The sequence below is a fragment of the Vicugna pacos genome, chromosome 7 (genome assembly GCF_048564905.1).
Source record: "Vicugna pacos chromosome 7, VicPac4, whole genome shotgun sequence".
Lineage (NCBI taxonomy): Eukaryota > Metazoa > Chordata > Mammalia > Artiodactyla > Camelidae > Vicugna > Vicugna pacos.
This window is the reverse complement of record NC_132993.1, coordinates 9,407,045-9,428,281: the sequence shown is the minus strand read 5'-3', so window position 1 is coordinate 9,428,281 and position 21,237 is coordinate 9,407,045. Positions and strand designations below refer to the sequence as shown.

The following is a 21,237-nucleotide window of genomic DNA, read 5'->3' as shown; positions in this document are numbered from 1 at the left end:
TCATTAAGCTGTTGTGAGGATTAAATACGTGCAACCTTAGCACGTGTCTATCAGAGTTTGAAGACAGAGGGGAGTAGGGATGGGGGAGACTTACCTACCTGATTTATTTGTTCCTGCAGCGTCAGGGCCTTGAACTGAAGGCCGTATAATAAATGCTCAATCTTATTTTCAAATGTATAAACAGAAAACCCCTACTGAATATCACAGAATTACAGTAAGAGAGGGTAAAAGGAGTTAGCGAAGACCAAAAAGGCAGTGTGAGCGACAAAGCAGCCAGTAGATGGGGGCTCCTGGAAGCCAATGGGGAGGGCAGTTTGAATGCTTATCAGTAAGAGGAGCACAGGAAACTGGCCTTTCTCAGGATTGCTTCCTGTAACAACCCAGATACATAAACAGTTAAAGGAGAATAGCATCCTTGAGTCAGGACTTCAGCAAACAGACGTGACTGCATTGACGGTAAAACAGAAGAACTCCAGACCACAAGCACAGGACAAGCGAGAGGGGTCACTGCTGGAGACGGTTCTCCACAAGAGGCCTGCACCCCCGCCCATCCTGTGAGAGAAGCACTCACCGCCTTTGCCTTGGAGGATCTTTTCAAGGATCTCCGAGTGGTCAAGAGACTGGAGAGACAAAGTCCATCTCCCTCTCAAGCTAAGGGCAGGTGACCATGTACCTTGGGGGGGGGGGGCTCTTCCACACACTGCTGTCGCTTCTACATCTGAAAGTTAGGTGGGAATTGTGTGCGAAAGGCTTGTACCTCCGGTCCCATAAGTGCTGGGTGATTTCCGGGTGAGAAAGAGCAGCAGGTACAGAAGATCTGAGAGGTACTGAGAGCAGATCACCGCTGCCCGAATCAAGCTGTTGCTCCCGACTCTTCCAATGTGACTCTAACTGAACCTTCTACAGACTTATACCAACACCTTCTTTTCTCTCCCACCGGCCTCTGAGGCCCAAGACCATTTCACATTCAAGTGCAAAGCCTCCAGGCAAGACCCTGGGGAAACTAAACCCCTTGGACTCATTGCCACCAGCAGCAAGTCAGGATCTAGTGGCCTCTGACATCCCAAGCTTTCACTACAGAAGAGATGCTGTTAGTGACCAAGTCAGCAGCCTCACTCTCCAGTCTGGATTGTAGTCCCATTACACCTCTGCCTGCAGAGACGGCCTGCCCACCCTCACCATACACAAGAGCCTTCTCCAGTTAAATTTCTTGGGATCATGCAGGCAGATCCATGTTCTGTCCCTCTGGCAGGCAAGGAGATCTTCGGTCCTCCATCACCAAATGAAGCCTTGATACCTTATTGGACTCTTTGGGTTCCAGACACAGTAGGTGCCCCCTTGGAGCATTCTCCCTGGCACTTAATATTGGCTCATCTACAAACCAGCACCCTCTGAGCTCAAAAAGGCTCTGCTGGAAATTATCTAACAAGCTGGGGCACACGCTCAGCCTTTGGGCCCCCAGCTCTAATCACCTCTGAGCTACACCTCTGTGCCTGATGACTTCACCCACCAGAGCATCAAGCAAGGGGGGCAGCCTCCAACCAGAGACCTGCCTGGGGGTTTTGGACTCATCATCTGGCTGTGGTCACCAAGTACATCCCTTTTCAAAAGCAGCTTGCCACTGGGCTCTTGATGAAACTGTCTGACCCTCGAGGGCCTTGTGACTCTGGCCTGATTTTTCCACAAAGAGATGGATCAACTGGAACTCCATGACTGTCAAGGCAGGAAGGGCTCAATAACCTCCCCTTAAGGACAGAAAGTATACACTCAAGGACCAGCGAGCCTGTCCCAGGGACAGCTCAGCTTTTCATGAGAACGAAGCAGTGGTTCCTCTGGGGTGAGCTTTGTCCAGGCTGCCACCTGAGGCTAAGGCACTGGCTCACACAGCTGTCAGCTAAGCTGAAACCCGATGGTCCCTGGACACTGCAGCTGTTGGGTCTCAGCACAACCAGGCAGAAGCTAAACTGGACACAGTGTCTTTGTTCAGGAGGCAAAATCCAAGCCACTCTCACAGCTCTGGCCAATACGGCTTTATCACATCTTTACTGACCCTTGGACTATCACCAGGGAGGGGTCTAGCTCACGCTGGCCTCATCCTGCCGCCCTGGAGTATGACTGATAATGCCCCTGGTTAAATTCCATATAAGATAAACTGAACAGATGTGGCCCGAGCACGTCTATCCGGTTGTCTAGAATGGCTGCAAGCGTGATGTATTCTTGTGAAAACTCATCAGAAGCCAAGACAGGATAGAAACAAAGCAGATAACAGCGAGAGGTCATACTCCATGGGCCTCTTGTGATTCTGCACGTCTTGCAAGTGAGGTGTCGATTAGTTTTGTTCTGGACTATCTCTTCAAGAAAGTTTGGAAGACAGAGAGTGTCGCCTCTGGAGCAAAGTGCACGCTTCCTTACTGTCCAGTATGACAAAGATAATCTCTCTTTCCACGGCACTTACTTCCCATTCTAAAAAACCGGAGACTCAAAAACCCTGGGTTCCTCTCTGTATTTCAACCCACAGCATAAACAGCGGTCCCCTGACCCTCTTATCATCCACTGGGAGGCGAGGTCCAGGGAAGTAGCCCTCTGGCTACTGCTGTGAGTAATAAACGGTCCTCATCTCCGACCTCGGGGTCTCAGGGCTTTTCACCATCACATGTGGAACTGCGGCGGCAGACCTGGCAGCCTGCGAGCGGGGTAAAGTCGAAGGTGGCTCATAGTTCTTGACATTTACAGCATCCAAAAAATAAATAAATAAATGATCATGGTTTTAGGCACAAGAATCAGTTGCATATAACCATTCGTAGAAGTCCTAAAAAGTTGAGAAAATGTTAATAAACTTAACAAAGAATCCCCACTCCGCTCAGCCCTTCCCCCACAAGCATCATCAGTACTTGGAGGTGCTCAACTTTAGTGGCTGTATCGCGCCATTTGAACTTTACAAATTTCCAGTATTTTACTTTTGGCTATGAAATGAACAACAGTACAATCATACAGGGCTGAGGAGCACTAGAAAACTGATGACAGAAGACTTATTTCCAAAAATTCTCAGAATTAATAAAAGCACTGATTGATATCTAAAATATTGTCTCTTGGGAATTTGTACATGTTTTAATATGAATTTCTCAGAATTTACAACTCCAATTTATGCTATAAATAATATATCAGCAGAGGATAAATATCACAGAAGTCACATTTCTGAAATGTTTAAGAATACCATGGTTTATAGAAATAGTAAATATGTCAGAAGAATACATATTCAGGCTTATGGGTAGAAAACATATGTCTATGTCAACAAGTCTCCAGAAAATGATAGCTGATTTTCTTTCCTTCCATAAGACAATATTAACTATCCCATAAAGCACAAGACACTTTTGTTCACATCATAAACTACCAAGTCAAAATACGTGCATATGAGTGTAGCCATGGAATATGTCTCAGTAAATGCCACTTATCTTCATCATAAATTTCTAACAGCTCATTATAAACAAAACTCAGGAACAAGACTCAGAATTACACGACTTTAAAGACAGGTCATCGTTCATGACTGATAACTTCATAACTGAAGCAGGGGGCTACTGGATAGTAATGATTTTTATACTCCGAAAAAAAGTGCTGTTCACATCCTTTGAGAATTCTCCCAACACAAATGCAACAAAAACCACCTTGTTAAATCTTACACATTGTATTATTTCACTTGTAAATATTTCAGCACCCATCTCTAAAAGATAAGTTCTTTAAAAGATACTACCACAATTACATCATCACATCCAAGAAGAATCAATCACGGTTGCTTGATATCAATTACCCTGTGAGTCCAAATTTCCTCTTGTACAAAAAAAATTCTTTTCATACGTGGTTCATTCAAAGAATTCAAACAAGGTCTGCACATACAACTCTAAAGTTTCTTTTAATACGTGTTTCCATTTCACTTCCCTTTGGATAGCTTCCCCTAAAGATGACAGTATTAGTAGGTGGGTCTTTTGGGAAGCCATTCGGTCTTGAGGGTGGGGCCCTCGTTAATGGGATGAGTGGCCTTCTAAAAGAGCCCCGACAGAGCGCCCTTGCCCCTTCCACCACGTGAGGACACAGCGAGAAGGCAATGAAGCAGGAAGGCAGACCTCACCAGAAGGCGACCATGCTGGCACCATGATCTTGGACTTCTCAGCTCCAGAAGCGTGGGAAGTAAATTTCTGTTATTTATAAGCCTGCGGTATATATACTGTTACAGCAGCCTGAACAGACTAGCATCTCTCCGTTCATTCTGATCACAGTCTACACCCATTATTTTGTCAGGGGTTGAAGCTGTAATTCTGCTGCTGCTCTTAAATTCTACCACTTCTCACTAGGAGCTGAGGTTCTAATTCTGTCATTACTCTTTCATTCATTACCTGGAATACTTCTATAAAGAGAAACCCCCCTATCCCTTATTTGTTTACCCTGATGTGTAGTTTGTACAGGAATGGCATGATAAACTAAATTAGACTTTTTTCTTTCCTTTCCTACTGGTTTCATCAGAATTTCTCTTTTTCCCTTTAAAGAAAGACCCTGCAGTAGGAGTGACAATCAGACTGCCAGCTGACTCTCAGCAGAAGCACTGGAAGCCAGATGATGGCAGTGGACTAATATAAAAGCTCCATACCTCCCTATGCAACAAAATGAATAAAATAAGTGTCATGAGTCACAATGATTAAAGGGGTTTTCAAATGTGCAAACTCTCTCACAATTGTTTATACAACAATTATACAATGTATAACTTGGGGCTTTAAAAAGGTTAACTGAAATAGCCACCAACGGGAGTCTAAGCCTAAAGAAGGGATAGTGTATTTCAAGTATTCTTAGATCCCAGAATCTGCTTAGGAGAAAGGTAAATTATTAACTTAATACTTTAAGTCAAACATACATGTTAGAAACTTTAAGAGAAGGACAAAAAGAAAACACACAGGGGAATATAATTTCTCACAGAGTAAAGAGGAAGACAATGAAGTAAGAATTATAGGGAGTGGGGAGACAGTGCCAGTGGTGAAGCGCATGCTTATTAAAAAAAAAAAGTAAGAATTATAACAAAATATCTAAAGAAAAAAGAATAGTGGAGGTTTTAAGAAAAAAAAAATCCCACTTGACACCAAAAGCATCAAGAGCATGAACAGGAAGAACTGGTCAACTGGACCTTGTCAACATTAAAAACTTTTGCTCTGCAAATGACATTGTTAAGTGAATGAAAAGACAAGCTACAGTTGGGAGAAATATTTGAAAACCAAGCCCTCGAAAGGACTTGTAGCTAAAATACTGAAAGAACTCTCAAAATTGAACAATACAAAAATAATCCAAGTAGAAAATGGGCAAAAAACAGGAACAGACATTTCACCAGAGGACAGACGAACAGCACACAAGCACCTGAATCCACCATTAGCTGTTAGGGAAATGCAAATTACAGCCACTGTGAGTTGTCATCACACACCTATCAGAATGTCTAGAATAAAAAAAAGCGACAGTAGCAGAAGTGTGGGAGGGTGCAGGGAGCCTGGATCACTCACAGTGCTGCTGAGACCGTCACCCTGGAAGACGCGAGGCATCCAGGGGTGGTGCGAGGGAGGCTGTGCTCATGGAACAGTCTGCATCTTGAAAGCAGCGGTGGTTACACAAAGGTACACCAGGGATAAAACCGTGCAGACAAACGCACACACATGCACACACAAATGCGTGCATGTGAAACTGGGGAAATCTGAATAAGCTCCAACAGAAGTACCGTCCATTTCCTAGCTTTGCTATTGCGTTAACATGTACTATATGAATGCAAGTGTTACCATCAGGGTAAAATGGGTGAGGGGTACATGGGGACCTCCCTGAATACCGTCTTTGCAACTTCCTGTCAATCTCTGCTTATGCCAGAATTAGAAACTGAAAAAAAAAGAAAAAGAAAAAGAAACAGCCACACAAAAACTTTCTTACTTAAAAACAAACATTGGAGACCTGAATACAAATTTATCAGTAATCTCAGTCAAGAAACAAAGTAAGATCTTTAGTCCAAAGACAGACTGGATTGTCAAACTGGATATAAAATTAAAACCCAGCTAAGCTATGTGCTGTTTGCAAGAGAGATATCAAAATATTAAGGACCAAAGAGTTTCAAAGTATAAAATTAGAAAAATATATTAAGTAGGAAAATATTAGCCAAAAGATAGCTAATGCTATCAGACCTTACAACTAGCTTGTTAAAGTTACTCATTTCAGGATATACTTTGGTACCATCACTCAAAAAAAAAAAAAAAAAAAAAAAAGATTGGAGAAATATATGCAAATATTGGTGAAGTTTCTGTAACCCTTACAAAATGCCTACCAGGGTTTGGGACCAACAGTACGTACTCCACTGCTGACTGACTGACTGATAGGAAGGACTTCCAGAATTTCCACTGTGAACCTCCATGTAACGGCTTTGTCGGGTCTGCTAACTGAAATATTTATCACCAGCCTCCACCAGAGCTCAAAGTGTACAAGCGAAAAGTTCGATACTAGTGCATCCTTTATCCTCAAAAATATACAAGTAGGGAGTCAATACTTTATTCTCATTTAAACAAATGAAGGAAAATATATTTGACACTCAAAAAAATATAAAATACCTTACACCGAAATCCAAAATCTTATCTAAAACTTGATACTGCCTTTCTAAGAGTTAATTTTTTCTAGTTGAGGTAGGTCTAGCCAAGAAGCAGTTAAATACTGTATCACTGTTATTCTACTCCAGTTTAACTTTCACTCAATATTCCTCATAGTCATTAAATCAGATAATAATTAAAATTGTATTTTATTATTCATTTCCATGAAATACTAAAATGCCACTCCCCCAAATTCTTATTTTAATACTTTGTCATATTAAACAATGATACAATATTCAGGATACCATTTTAAAGCAAGTTTTGCAGGCGATTATATTCACTTTATAAGTATACGTTATCTTGATTCAAGTATTCACCGATTTTCTTTTACTAACAAAATTCACTTACAAATAACTATAAAACACAAAATTCAACACTTTAAATTTTAGATCCTTGTCAAGAATAGAATTATAGTCTTTAAAAGGCAGCTGTAAAAAAAAGATGACTAAATATTATTTTAAGAAGAACAGTGTCCAGGAAATTCTACGTAACCAGCATAGGATATATAATATTGGTTTAAAAAAACCTCAAAAATTGAAGCCTGCTTGGTGGTGAACAGCATTTCCTGAATTGGCCACATATCCCCCCACAAAATAAAATGCCTAAAGTGATTAAATGTTCTGGCACTTCAAAATATAATTATGTGCTAATTACTGTGAAATCAGTCAATTGGTTAAACTGGTAAAGCGCAGTCATTCTGTAACGACTTACATGTAGACATGTAGTCTCTTCTCCAATCCTACCTGTCCACTGACAACTCATCGCATCATTTCATAATCACAAGAGAATGAGAAGCTAAATATGAGTATTCTTATCATGGATTCTGAAAGGGGGAGGACAGACCAAACTTGGTTCTCATAAATCTGCAACTTTATATCACCTCTACTCCATTCTTCAAAGGCAGAAACCTTGCCTTGGCTTCCTTTCTATCTCCCCAATACAGGATTCTGCACTCAGTATGCGATCAATATACGCTTGTTAACAAAAATGGCTTAGAACCAGGCCCAGTGTCCCATTGGCTACACCGCTTTCATAAAAGATTTCCATTAGCTCCCACGTTATGGCCCCATGGTTCACTGAAACTCAATTACAACCAACTGTTTTACAAAAATGTCTCATTTTAACAAGCAGGTCTCTCCTAGTCTCAGTAAAACAGAGCATTTTGTGCACCGTGTAGTTTGAATCCTCTGGTACTTGTGAATTTTTCTAGAGTGCCAAGATAGTCAAGAAGTTTTACACTAAATGAACACGCCCCCAAAAATGTCATGTTTTCTCAGAATATGTATAAATGCTTTGAGGTTTTTAAAAACTAATCACCAGTTTAGAAGAGATTTCCAGTTTATGGTAAATCTATAGACAGTAAGCTTTTTTTTTTTTTTGGCCTCATCTCCAAAGCAAGAGAGTTCATGAGATATTTTAACCATGATACAGAGAATCATATTCATGCTTCAGTTTTACTTTGTTCAGCCAGTTCTTGGAATTAGGCTTATCTGACTGCAGACCCAGGAAGCAGCAGCCAAGAAGTCTGTCACATGGCCCTCTCCCACACAATGAGGAAGAGGCGCCCAGGCAACTCGGAAGAAAGATGCTCTCATAGCAGGCTGGGTGTGGTCCAACCTTACCACATATTGCAGAGAAGCTGGAGGGACTGACAGGAAGAAATGTGACCCGAAAAAGCCCACCTACTTCCACCTGGGAAGTTTTTACAAGCTCATTCTGCTGCAATACGGAAGAGGAAAGGTGTGGATCATCGCTGCTTACAGCCGGCATTCACTGAGCCTTTACAGTTCTGAGTGTTTTGTTTACACTCACCCGGCGCGATGTGTAAGTACTCTGTACATTTACTGTTTTTAAGATGAAAAAGCTCAAGTGGTTAGCTCCTGTGGCCAAAATCATACAAGGAGCAGTGGGGCATCTGGCCGCAGCGTTTTCCCACTCTTAAGCAGAGCACTGTATACACTCTGTACGTTTCTGGACTGAGTATTTGGGAAGATACTGATGGGAAACCTTTTTTTCCCCAACTTTTATAACAGCAAAGTTAGAAAGCGCGGGGGCAATTTAAATACATCTGAATTATATATGGAGATTAAAAGATTTGGAGAGTGACTGAAGTAACAATCTCAAACCAAATTAAAAAAAAAACACAAAACAAAACACTAGAAGTCTCTGATGTGCTTCTCAGGGACAGAGAAATGACCAAATGTGAACTGAGCAGGACACTGGTCCACACAAGGTCACTCTCTCTGATACCCTTTTAGAACATAGCACCTCTCTGCCCTCAAACCACCCTCCCCATTCTCACTCACATCTTGTAACCTTACGGCCTTCTTCAGTGATAACACTCAGTCAGAAAACTGGCACAAATTCACACAAACACATCCACTCACTCCCAGCATCTCCATCCTCAAATATACCGCTCACCTTCGGATGTAAATAACTGTTCATGCTCTCAACACCTCATCCTCCCCCTGGGCCCGAGATCCCACTCCATCTTGTACCAGATCTCAGCACGAGACCCCATCGTTTCTGAGGTCCCTCCCTCTTCTCTCCTGTATAATTATTGCCCTTCTGCTGGAACATTCCTATCAGCATCTATAATGCTATTAACTCTCCATGCTCTACAACACACACACACACACACACACACACACACACACACACCCCACCTAAGTCTTCCTCAGCCTGCCTCTCCATTTCTCTGCTGTTACAGAGAAATGGCTCCAAAAAAACAAACAAAAGAACTTGAGAACTCTATTCTCGTTTTCCCCTCAATCCCTAACACCCCACCCTCCTTAAACCCTCTACAATCAGGCTTTCACCTCCACCACGGCCCCCGTGGAAACACGTCGCAGTCGGCAGCGACTCTGCTTTGCTCAGTCCAGAGCCCGTTCAGGGCCGCCCGGCTCAGCCCTTGGTCCCGGCCGCCCTCTATCCGCGCTCACTCCTCCGAAGGTCTCCTCTAGTCGCATGCGTTCATTACTGCCCATGTGCTGTGATCCCCAAATGCATCTCCCCAGCCCTAGTCCGGTCTCTTCGTTGGACTCCAAAGCTGTATCTCCGTATGTATACATGATGGACATCTCCAATTTAACAGGTACAAAAAAACCTGATCTCACCCAAACTGCTCCTTAAACGCAACTCTATCTTTCTAGTTGTTCAGGAAAGAAACCTCAGGGTCACCTTCGACTTCTCCCTTCCTCTCACATCCCCATCAATCCGTCAGCAAATCTAGCCACGGCTACTCTCAAAACATACCCAGATCCTACAGCCTCGCCCCACCGTCACTGCTCCTAGCTGACCCATCTGCCGTCCTCTCCCGCCCAGACGGCCACAGCATCCCGCTTCCTGGCTCCCCACGTCCACCCTCATCTCCCAAATCCACTAGCAACAAAGCACTTCTGGTTTGCGACTCTGGGGCTGAATCAGACCAGTGCACTCTTCTGCTCACATCCCCCTGTTCCACTCAGAAAAACCCAAATCCCCCCGGGCCCGGTGCCTCCCACTGCAACTATCACAGCTCCTTCCTGTCCTGCCCCGGCCACACGGGGCCCTGCCTGCCCTGCTGCTCTCTGAACAGCCTAACTCCTGCCACCGGGGTCTTTCACTGGCTGTTCCTCTGCCTGTAACACTGTTTCCACAAACGTCTTCCCAGCTTAGTCCCTCACCTCCTTCAAGCTGCTCCCGTGGCCTAACAGAGCCACCTGTGTGTGAAGGAATTTAATCTGCCAGAAGGGAGGTCCTTGCCCTCAGCTTCTGGGAGGTCATCGCCAAGCCCTGGGGTTACATAGCCTGATAAGAGCATCTCTGTTTGCCTGGGGACCCTGGGTCAGGCGGGAGAGTGTAACAGTGTGATTTGGGGTGGGGCTGTGGGTCAGCTTGACCCCTCGGTGGCGCAAGAGACTGAGATACACCACCTGGTCAGACAACCATGCCTACAGGACAGTCCCAACAAAAACTCTGCACACCAAGGCTTGGGTAAGCCTCCCTGGTGACAGTACTCTGTCTACCGTCATACGTGGCTGCCAAAAACATCACACATCAATGCCAAGAGTGCTGTTCACAGGGGGAGGACTACTGGACATTCTGCCTTTGGAACTTTCTGGGCTCTGCCCTGTGCACCACTTCCCGTGGCTGCTGCTTTTAATCTGGATCTTCTCCCTGCAATAAACGATGAGCACAGAGCTTTCATGAGTTCTGTGTGGGCTTCTAGCAAGCTACTCAAGCACTGGGCGCTGAGGACCCCCAAACTTGGACTAGTGTGAGACATGAAGGCAGCCTTGTGCACTAGACCCCCTCCTAACTCTGCCCCACCCTGTCTCCCAGTCACACATACTTCCAATCTGACTCCTTTTTCTCCCCCACCACATTCCCCACCTTCAAACCTATTACTGTATTTCTGTATTGTAATTGCTTAGTTTCCTGCAGCTGAACAGAAACGCTAGAAGGACCAGTGCGCCTCCCAGGCCTGGTGCAGAGCGGACATTCAGTGTTCAACCGCTGAGTGAACTCTGGCAACGCTGGTCAGGCAATTGCTTTAACCAAGGCCAAGGGAACAATTTTAGCTTGCCTGCTTATAAACAGTTTGGTTATCAGTCTTAAAAAAAAACAAAAACAAAACAACACACAGACATACACACACTGTGGCCAAAAAGAAAACCCTTCAACAGAGGCTTGTTCCCACCGTTAGCTCCTAACCAGGAACAAGCCGATCATCCCCTTTAACGTAAACTCAACCCTCCTGACACCGTCAGGCATGGTGCTCTCCCCATGAACTCAAACAGGCAAACTTCGCAGTTACACAACAACTGTCCTCGCAGCATGAAAAACACGGATTAGTGACCAGTGTCCAAGATACAAGCCACTTAACCAGCAAGCCATTTCATGTTTTTTTCTTTTTCCTGTTTTATCTTTTATTTTTTTTTAATGAAGGACAGTTGATTTACCACATTGTGTGAGTTTCTGGTGGACAGCATAATGCCAACTGCGTTGTGACAGCAACACTACGATTATTCTTTCCAGGCGCGCACTACGACCACACACTTCTGAAAGCTGGGACTATGCCTTACCTTGTTCTCTGGTACACAGCATAGCACCCGGCCCACAGTCAGGGCTCCCCACTGGCTGTTGCGTTTTGTGTCCACCCATGACTAAAGTGGGTGGTGAAGGGTGATCCTGGCAGAGACACTATGGAGTTCCCATTATAATACAGTCTCATCTGTATCTCGCTAGCTCTTCTAAACAGCCCTGATCTCTCTGCTGTTGAAATAAAGCAGACAGGCATGCGTCTATGCAGAAAGAGAGGACAGGAGGACAGTCAGATCAAAGGGTTTTCTATGGAGATTAATCAGACCTGCAAATAAGAGCTCAATCTTTCAAAAACATTCAAGCTAAGACTCAAAGTCTGGAAATCTTAGAACAACAAAATATTATCAAAAGTAGTTGTATTTACAGTCGCAACTACAGGCTAGCATGACCTTAATGCCGGCACCAGTTCTGCTTTGGGGCTGAGAACGGTGCTTCCATCCCATCCATCTGCCAAACAGTCCAGGACGAAACTCTTACAGCAATTTTCAATTTTTTTTTTTGGTTTGTTACTTTACTTCCCTACCCTGGGTCAGGAAGGCCTGGATGCCTGCTCATTCTTGTAACCCTCAAGAGCAGCACAGTACCCGGCACGAATTAAGAGTTTAAAAAAAAAAAAAGTGCTTGTTCAGACTGAATACTACATGGAGCATGGGAAGAATCAGAAACAGAGACGTTTGATCAGCATTCTAGTATCACTAGAAAAGACAGCCATTAATGTTTTCTTTTAAGGCTACACGAAGATTCCTTGAGATGGAACATTTTTACCAGGTACCTTCAGAAAATTCAGTAATTTTTAATGTTTTGGTAAATATATTAGTCTGGTGTAGAAATACTAGAAAGTCAGCGAGGGATCTAATCTTCGCTGAACGTTGCCACAGGTGGTCTCCCCAGCTACGCTATAGAAACCACCGGATGATTCAGGTGCTGCCTGCATGGTGCATTCGATGTGTGAAAGTTGACCGGCTAAATACTTTTCTGGTGATTGGAAATCAAATTAAAAAGATTTCTAATAGTGGATATGAATTCAAAAATTAAAGGGCACTTAAAAGAAATGTAAGAGATTGTAAAAAGAAAGGTAAACTTTCTCCAGTTTGGAGCAAACATTAGTAGGCTGAGCAGGTCCTTAATGGGTACCTAAAGTAATTGGTATATTTAAAATAGGGGCAGTTTGTTCTTGCTGATAAAGCAGACAGCTGCTCTGAATTATACTTCATGCTGTTTTCAGAAACAGCTCATTTCCTGTTGCCAGGACTAAAGCTACCTGCAACTATACACCTTAACTTCATCACCTTGTGTCATTCAAGAAAGGCATCTAATTCCTTGCTCACAGTTAGCATTGGACATGTCCACAAACATCCTCCCTCTTCAGAATATGCCTGGCTAGGGTACACTTGGCTCTCCATATCTGTGAGTTCTGCGTCTGTGGATGTGGCCAAGCACAGATGGAAAATATTTGGGGTGGGGGGGAAATCCAGCAAGTCCCAGAAAGCAAAACTTGAATTTGCAATGAACTGGCAACTATTTACATCGTATTTACATTGTATTTACAACTATTTACATAAAATTCACATTGAATTAGACATTATAAGTAATCTATAGAGATGACTTAAAGTATACAGGAGGATGTACATGGGTTAGATGCAAATACTACACCATTTTATATAAGGGACTTGAGCATGCACTGATTTTAGTATCCGTACGAAGTCCTGTTAACCATTTCCTCACAGATACCGAGTGATGGCTTAATTTTATGACATTCCTTATAAAAATACTAAACAATAAAGAGCTTTAAAAAAAATGCTACTCTCCCTTAAGTTTTCTTAAGCAAATATATTTTTCATTGTCCACATTTTTACAGGGCATAATATATATATCTAAGTAAAGAGGGAAAAAACACATAGTTGTACCAATCTTTTTGATTGTGTTGGGGAGGAAAATTTTTTCCTCTACCCTTCTAGGTTCTCTTGGCTGGTCTATTAATTAAATTGACAGAACACAGATTAATAGGGGAAAAACAACTTTAATTACATATGTATGGAATCCTGTAAGAGTATGAGATCCAAGGGCAAGTAGGAAGTTGAGGCTTTCATATGCCATTCTGAATGGGATAGGGGCCTGGGGCTTCAAAGGGGAGGAGGGCAATTCACAGGACAGTAAGAACAGATGTTTGGTAATTAGATGTTCGTCCTGCTATACAGATAGGTCATTCAGATAAAGTTATTCCCGGTAACAGCTCTCTCTCTGAGCCAGAACCTCTACCTAAATTCTTTAAGGTAGTTAAGGGTGGGGTAGTTTTCTGTTGAGAATTCTGGGTCTTGACTTCAAAATAATCTACATGCCAAAGTGCCATATTTTGGGGTCATGTATTCTGTGCCCCTTCAATTGCAAAATCCAATTTACATTTTTATCTCCAACCTATACCAATCAACATTATGCAAATTTTAACATAACTTAATGCAACATAAAAGCTCCATTCTCTCATAATAATTTAGGGAAAAAAAGGACATTAAAGGTTCATTTTTCAAGAATAAGATTATTTCAAAATTTAAAAACAAAGAATAAGATTATTTCACTTTAACCTAAAGGAACATATTTCTAAAGTAATCCCCAAAACATACATATCTTTATACACCAAATGTCAGTAATCCCAATTTAATACCATCAAATTCAAAAAATGGATAAATACATGGATTCTATTACCTCAACAAGTGGAGTGAGTTCATGCTTCTGGAGTTGTTTGTTAATAAACAAGCAATTACATTAATGCAAGGTTCTTTCTAAAGTGAAATTTTATAGTAATGAAAACTCTGACTATAAAAGAAAAATGGTAAGCTAGTATCTCCTCTTATGGTTATGACATTCTATTAAAATAATTTATTCCTCCTGCAATTTAAGTTTCATTTCTGTGTGCCTTAGTTAAGTGTGTAACTAAATTTAAAATGAGTTCCACACAAATATATATAACTATCACTGCAAGTCCAAATAAAAATTATTTTCATAGCAAATATGCACCCTGCAGTAGCAAAGGAAATGTACTTACTTTTGCCTGTGTACTATCCTCAAGTTTCATATTATAAAAGACTTTATTTTGAATCCCAAAGTTACTGAAGAACTCCTGCCCTACGTGCTACTTCTATTAAGTCTTTTCCTTTAATAATTTATCTCTGCATTCAATTTCAGAGACTGTGATGGCACTGTTTTAGTATTATATTGCAAAGTTGTTGTCACTTTCCACATTCTCTTACCGTTCTTTGTGAGGCTTAACTCAAAGGTTCAGTGATAAATGCCCTGATAGTCTTCTCTTTCTGTAATTACACTAAATGAAAAGCCCACTTTATTTTCACTAAAAAATACTTCCTTCAACGTGTTAGCTACTTGCTACCATTCAGTCAGAGCAGAAGCCTGACTGAATTCAAGTCTGAATTCCTTAGTTAGCACCCCTTCTTTGTAAGATACCTGATCACACTTACCCCTACTGCCCGCTCATCAGAGGAAACACATCTGATTGCCTCATCACCCACAGTTAAGCTCTCCAGAATCCCCAGCAGCCACCTGGGACCAGAAACAAGCAAGCACCCTGAAGAGGGGGGCCAGGACCATGGGCTCCTGTGCTGAAAGCGAACATCTAATCCAACCACCCACCCAGTGCAACACGATTTCTCCCAAGAAGAGGCCATAAAACCAATTCTTGAACATCTAAAGAACGGTCAAGAGACTTGTCAAAGTGGGGAGTCCCAGCAGAGGAGTATCCTTCCTCCAAGGATAAAAACGTGCCGGGCAAAACTGAGAGAAAACAAAGGCCAAGTCTGAATTCAGACGACCCTTTCCTTCTGAAGCCTACGATATATCACCCAGAGCCTACCCCGGAACTATCGTCAGAATTAACCAGAACAGAAATGCAACTATCTGACCATGGTTAAAGGAAACCAGAGCTACCTTTACAGTATTCACACCTCAAGATCATTATTTCTCCCTCGAGCAAGAGTCTCAAGCAGCTCTGTCAAATTAGCCTTAAACAGAGGAAAGTTTAGGGACAGAAGGAAAAGGGAATTTGAAGGTTACAACTTTAGAAGAAACTCCATTCCACCATTCTTTTGGAGAGCAGAATCTTGCCAGAGACCTTTAATTTTGGAGTAATCCAGCTTCTTCTGTCATCCCTTAGAAACTTTACCTGGGGACTTGGAATAAAAATATAATAAACTTTAAAATCTTGGCATGTGCAAACTATCAGATCAGCTCCCAGTTTCAAGCTTGCATAACAACTGAACGCACCTGCAATTACGTGTGTAGGATCATAACAGTTACAGCCCACAAGGATTATTTGCATCATTCTACCACTAGTTTGACAGTGTTGCCATTAAAAATGGAGACGAATTACTTTCCAACCTTCAATGAAAAGTTTGCCTGCTCTCAGGAAGCAGGATTCTGACATTATGGGAAAGAATAGCTCTTTGGAAAAATTAGTTCTTATTTTAAAAGCTTAAGTCAAGATCCTGAACAAAGATAAAAGAAATTAAAGTAATTTTCAAAGAAAAAGCTGTCAATATCTTCCAAGTGTCTTCAAGAACTTTCAGATTCCAGTTTCACATTATAATTAGCTCTCACAATTCAAAGTTACAATTCCTCAGGCACAATGACTAGGAGAGGGGAAAAAAACTGAAATAGTATAATGCAGCCTATGATTTGTTGAGCAAGAAGAACTTTAATAGCAAAAAAATGAGGCCCCAAGAAGGAAAATGAGTTGGAACACAACACGAGCAATATTAACATGTCAAGAGGATTTGGGGCCCACATGCGTACAAGCCACCACCTTCAGGGCTGTACTTCCCAGCCAGGGGTGTTTCCGCCACTGTCATCCACCCTGCCCCCACTGCCACCTCCGGAGTCCTGACCACTTGGAACAGTATCTGATTACCAGGAGTATTACAATGCTGCTTCATTATACATTAAATGAGTTTTTAAGGGCTAGTCTAAGACTTTAACCAACACTGCCATTTCACTTCCATGAAAAACTATATTCTGAGCTTAAAACTACCAACAAAAAATATCCTTTAGGTACAGATATTTACACAAATTTAAAGTTATTATTAGAGCTAATCAGCACAATAATATATTTCTTCCACAAAGGTTAATCTGTCACTCTCTCAGAATCAACTGTTCACCATTAACTTTTTGTTAAACCAAGCCAAGTATCTTATCCTCAACTATGCACAAAGGCCAAACATCACAGTAACTACATCCAGTAACTCATAAAATGCTTAAAGTGTTCACGACCCAAGGCCTTCACTCATGTAATTCGAAGGCAAGATAAACCATTTAGCACATAATTACCAAGCAATCCTGCATTCATGACTTTGCAGTAATTTGTTTTGGATTGTGTTTCTATGCTTTCAAATACTGCTTAGTTTTGTCAAAAACAGAGTGAACATATTGGAATAAGTAATTTACTAACAGAATTCTACATAAAAAAACAAACCTGTCTACGCATGAAAGACTCTGGGATGAGACAGGGCTGAGATAGAGGAGACAGCTGTTTAGAAAAAGGGACAATGGATGTCACAGGTGATCTGGAGAACGTGTAAGACTTAAGTATCTGCAGTCCACTTCCAAAGTCTGTTTTGAGGACTCCTTCGCTTCCTTGATTTATTCCCCAAACTCCTTTAAAGATCAAGAGCAGGTTGGAAGGAGACTTGAAAGAAAAAAGAGGGGAAAAAATTTTTTTTAATTAAAGGCTCAGAGGAAAAGAAAAGAGAGCAGGCCAGAACAATCTATAATAAATCATTTTGTTTTAATAATATTACTCACTGTAATGTATTAAGATGCAGGTGGCATGTGCAGTTCTAATTTTGAGTCACATCATTAAGCCAAAGAAATCATTTTTATTGCTTTCCTGAGATCCTGTTTTGTATTCTATATGTTTAAGTGAACTCTTTAATAGACATAACTTTGATGCACTCAAACCAATAATTAATCCTTACAGGACCCAGTGAATTTTGTTAACTAGCAAATCCTCCAAACATTATTACATTAAATACATTAAAGCCTGACTGTTTTTGGTACACAAAGTCCTAACACATAGTAATGAATATATTTACATTTTCATTATACCGGGACAACACCTGTTTTCTCTAATAGGACATTTATGTAACATGTTATAAACTGTAACATACACTGAATTACGCTGGCTATTTACATGGCATTTACCCAGATGCCATCTAATGGAGTTATTTCTTTGAAGTGACTGTGCACACAGACATTTTTGTGTAAGTGATGACTCACATAAATGTGTCATTCAGAGCAAATGTAACTATTGTTTTTTAAACTCTTTTAAATGTGAAATCACTATCTCTCTTTTTTCAATGGCTTTCCAGTTCAGATGTTTGATTTAGTCCAAAGTCCTATCTTAAACTTCTCTTTATTAAATCATTTCTAATTTACCTCTATTCAATCAGAATCTTGGTTCATTCACTTGGTTTCAGCCACTACCATATACTACCCAAATTAGATGTTTCACTAAAGGTAAGAAATCTTAGGCTCCAGGATTCTCTCTCTTAGCCTCCATTTCTTTAATTTGGCTATCCCTATGTAACCAGTAGACAATCTTTCCCAATCTTTCTCAAACTCAGCCTCTTTTAGAAAAGCAACAGAACAATAATTTGGCCACTGTAAGAGAGATTTAATGCATCACACTGCTTATGTTCTGCAAAAATACTACAGTATTCTAATAAAACTATCTTTAAGAAAAAGGTTACTCATTATTTTACAACAATGGGTGAAAGGGACCTGGCTGAAAATACACAATGTGTCACTCTCATGTGCACTGTAACCTAACTTTTACATGCACAGCCAAAGGGAATCTTTTAAATTCTTACGTATTTTTAAGTTTTGGTAACATATCAATAAAACATACACATAAAGAAATTTAAATACTGTATTTTTGTATTACATCACCCCTCTAGCAAACTGCAAATTGAATCAAAATTATCTAAAATGCCCCTGTGCAACTGATCCAGAAGTCAAAAAGTCCCGAATTCTAAGAAACACATTTAAACACATACACTTTTCTTAAGAATGGCCCTAATTCCTATATTTACTACCTATTTTTCCTATTTTTATCCATTGACTCCTAATTCTGATACAATTATAACAACTATTTAATTTGCAGAATAACAGTGCATTAAAAGTAACCTTGGAAAACAGTATTTTGACTGGATACAGTAAGGCTGAAGACAACAAGAACTATAAACAAATTGTGTACTCTAGTTAGTAAATTTGTTTCCCACAGGGTTGTACGTTAGCAATTCTCAAAGCACGTTATATGTATACTAGGTTTCAACAAATTAGTAAACATATTGTAGATAATGAGAATCAGACTTCTCATTGTTGGAGAAATTGCAAATAAGGTGGAAAGGCTAGAATGAACACTGTGACGCTGGGTGGTAATCTGAGACATCAGTATGAACTCACGGCATTTTAATATATACACAGATAGATACATACAGAAATAAATACAGCTCTGTGTGCACGCAAGAGTTAGAATACATGCTTGCCTGGCTCCATCTACTGAGAGGGCCTTGATGAAACTGACAGAAAAGCAACAATGAGCACAGGTAGCCCCGAGATCTGGCTTCTAAATAGCACTCTCCAGCGTAAAAGGCACCGAGATGAGCCCAGAACACTAGCAATGCCAGAAATTAAGAATGCTCAGAAGGATGGGAATATGTCACAAGGGCCCAGAAGCCAGTCTGATTTATCACCAGTCAAAGCTAGAACAATTTGGGAAACAAATAAACAACTGTGTTGGACTATAATCCATTTAAGAAAATATCTGTGAGCTCCTACTGAATAAATAGAGAAGAAACAGCTCTTATTTACAAAAGAATTCCAATTAATAAAAGTAAACGGAGAGAGAGAAATAGAAAATCACCACAGAAACAACTTCAGTAGTAACTACCGCAGACAAACTGCACGGGAGGTTCCATCAGACTCACAATCGCACGAGCAGGTGCTGCTAACACTCAGGGGCAAGACCAGAAGCGGAGGAAGTCAAGCAGAGGCTGGGCATGATTCTGTGACTGTTCTTTAGGGTTCTGACACCACGCAAGGACAGGAAAAGAAATCATGGGGTGCCTGCAAGGCAGGGATTTGGAGCTGAGCATCCTGGCAAGTCAACTTAAATGAGCACCTACCTTATTCTTTATTCTCCAAGTATATGGAGTAGAACACTAAGCACAGGAGATACAAAAATGAGTAAGAGGTCATGTCTTTGCCCTTGAAGAACTCAGACAAGTATGCTGACCATTTACAGCACCGCTCAGTAAGTGGTTCTGCCTCATGATCCTTGACCCACTTCTTTGATCTCAAGTCCCCTGTCTCTCCTAAACTTCAGAACTAGACAATCCTTCCTCTTAGACATAAATAGCAAACTTAGAAATATCAAAGGAAACCAAAAAAAAAAATTCAATAAATGTGAGGATCAAAGCTAAAATTATGTCCTGACCCCACTCCAACTGCATTCTAGGTATTTATGACATATCACTGCCTTGGTAAGTCAATACATTGTAGGGCTGCCAAATAATTTTTAATGTCAATGCCTGGACACCCGTTTAAATTTGAATTTGAGATAAATAAAAATTTACTTTTCGTGTCACCATGTTCCATACAATGTTTGCTAAATCTTTTTTATGTGCTTAAACTGGTAACACTAACCATTTATGTAATACAAGATCTCAGCTCCTAGGGGGAAAAAAACTTCGCGGATTTCTCAACCTCTTTGCTCTCAGGTTTCCTAAACACTGATCAAGTATCTATGTACCTACTATCGACAAAGCATTGGAAGCACGCTACTGTCATTTTATGTGCTTGCCACGTAATCAGACCCCCTAACTAACCTCAAATAGGGCTTCACCAATGATTAGGGACACAATGAACAGAACTATTGAATTAGGAAGGTTCAACTCAGCACAGTATCCTGACCAAGCAGCTCAGGCAGGGGAATTCTAAAAATCTTTTGAAATAGATTACAGTTTGGGACAAAAGAGAGCATCAGAGAAACATGTCAAGACGCCACAAGGCCTCGGTCACCAGACTGGAAGTCAGCAGGACTCTCTCACTTGAGACACTTTGGAAAGGGTGGGAAGCAACACACAGGGCAAACTTCCAGATCCAAAGAAAGGAGACTCCTGGGAATACTAGAAAAAGGCCTTGGAGAAAACACAGGATGTGAGCTACTTCAAGATTAAAAAAACAAACAAACAAACAAAAAAACGACAAGTATATCCAGGAAACTCTTACCAGGACTAGAGCGCTGGGATCCTGACCAAGACTGCAGTGACGGGGCCTCCTCCCCGCTGGGCGGGGGCCCAGGAAGCCATCCCCGTGGTCAGCTTTGTCGGCTGTCTCCCCAGGACCCATCCCCATCCAACCCGCTGTCCTCTCTGTCAACACAACTGCAATCCATGCAGGTGATAGTATGTCTCTACCCCAGTCCTGAGCGATA

General features: G+C 41.4%; 1 protein-coding gene across 10 annotated transcripts in view; it reads right to left on the bottom strand.

Annotated features, from left to right (window-relative positions):
• TPK1 (thiamin pyrophosphokinase 1) overlaps window positions 1-21,237 on the bottom strand; it is a 320,519-nt gene that overhangs the window by 280,375 nt on the left and 18,907 nt on the right. The window contains exon 1 of one of the 10 annotated variants that reach the window (XR_012074170.1): window positions 11,720-11,813. The exons of the other annotated variants lie outside the window; for them this stretch is intronic. The gene's annotated coding sequence lies outside the window, so the exon portion shown is untranslated. Of the gene's footprint in view, window positions 1-11,719; window positions 11,814-21,237 lie in introns of those variants that run through there. 10 annotated transcript variants of the gene reach the window in all.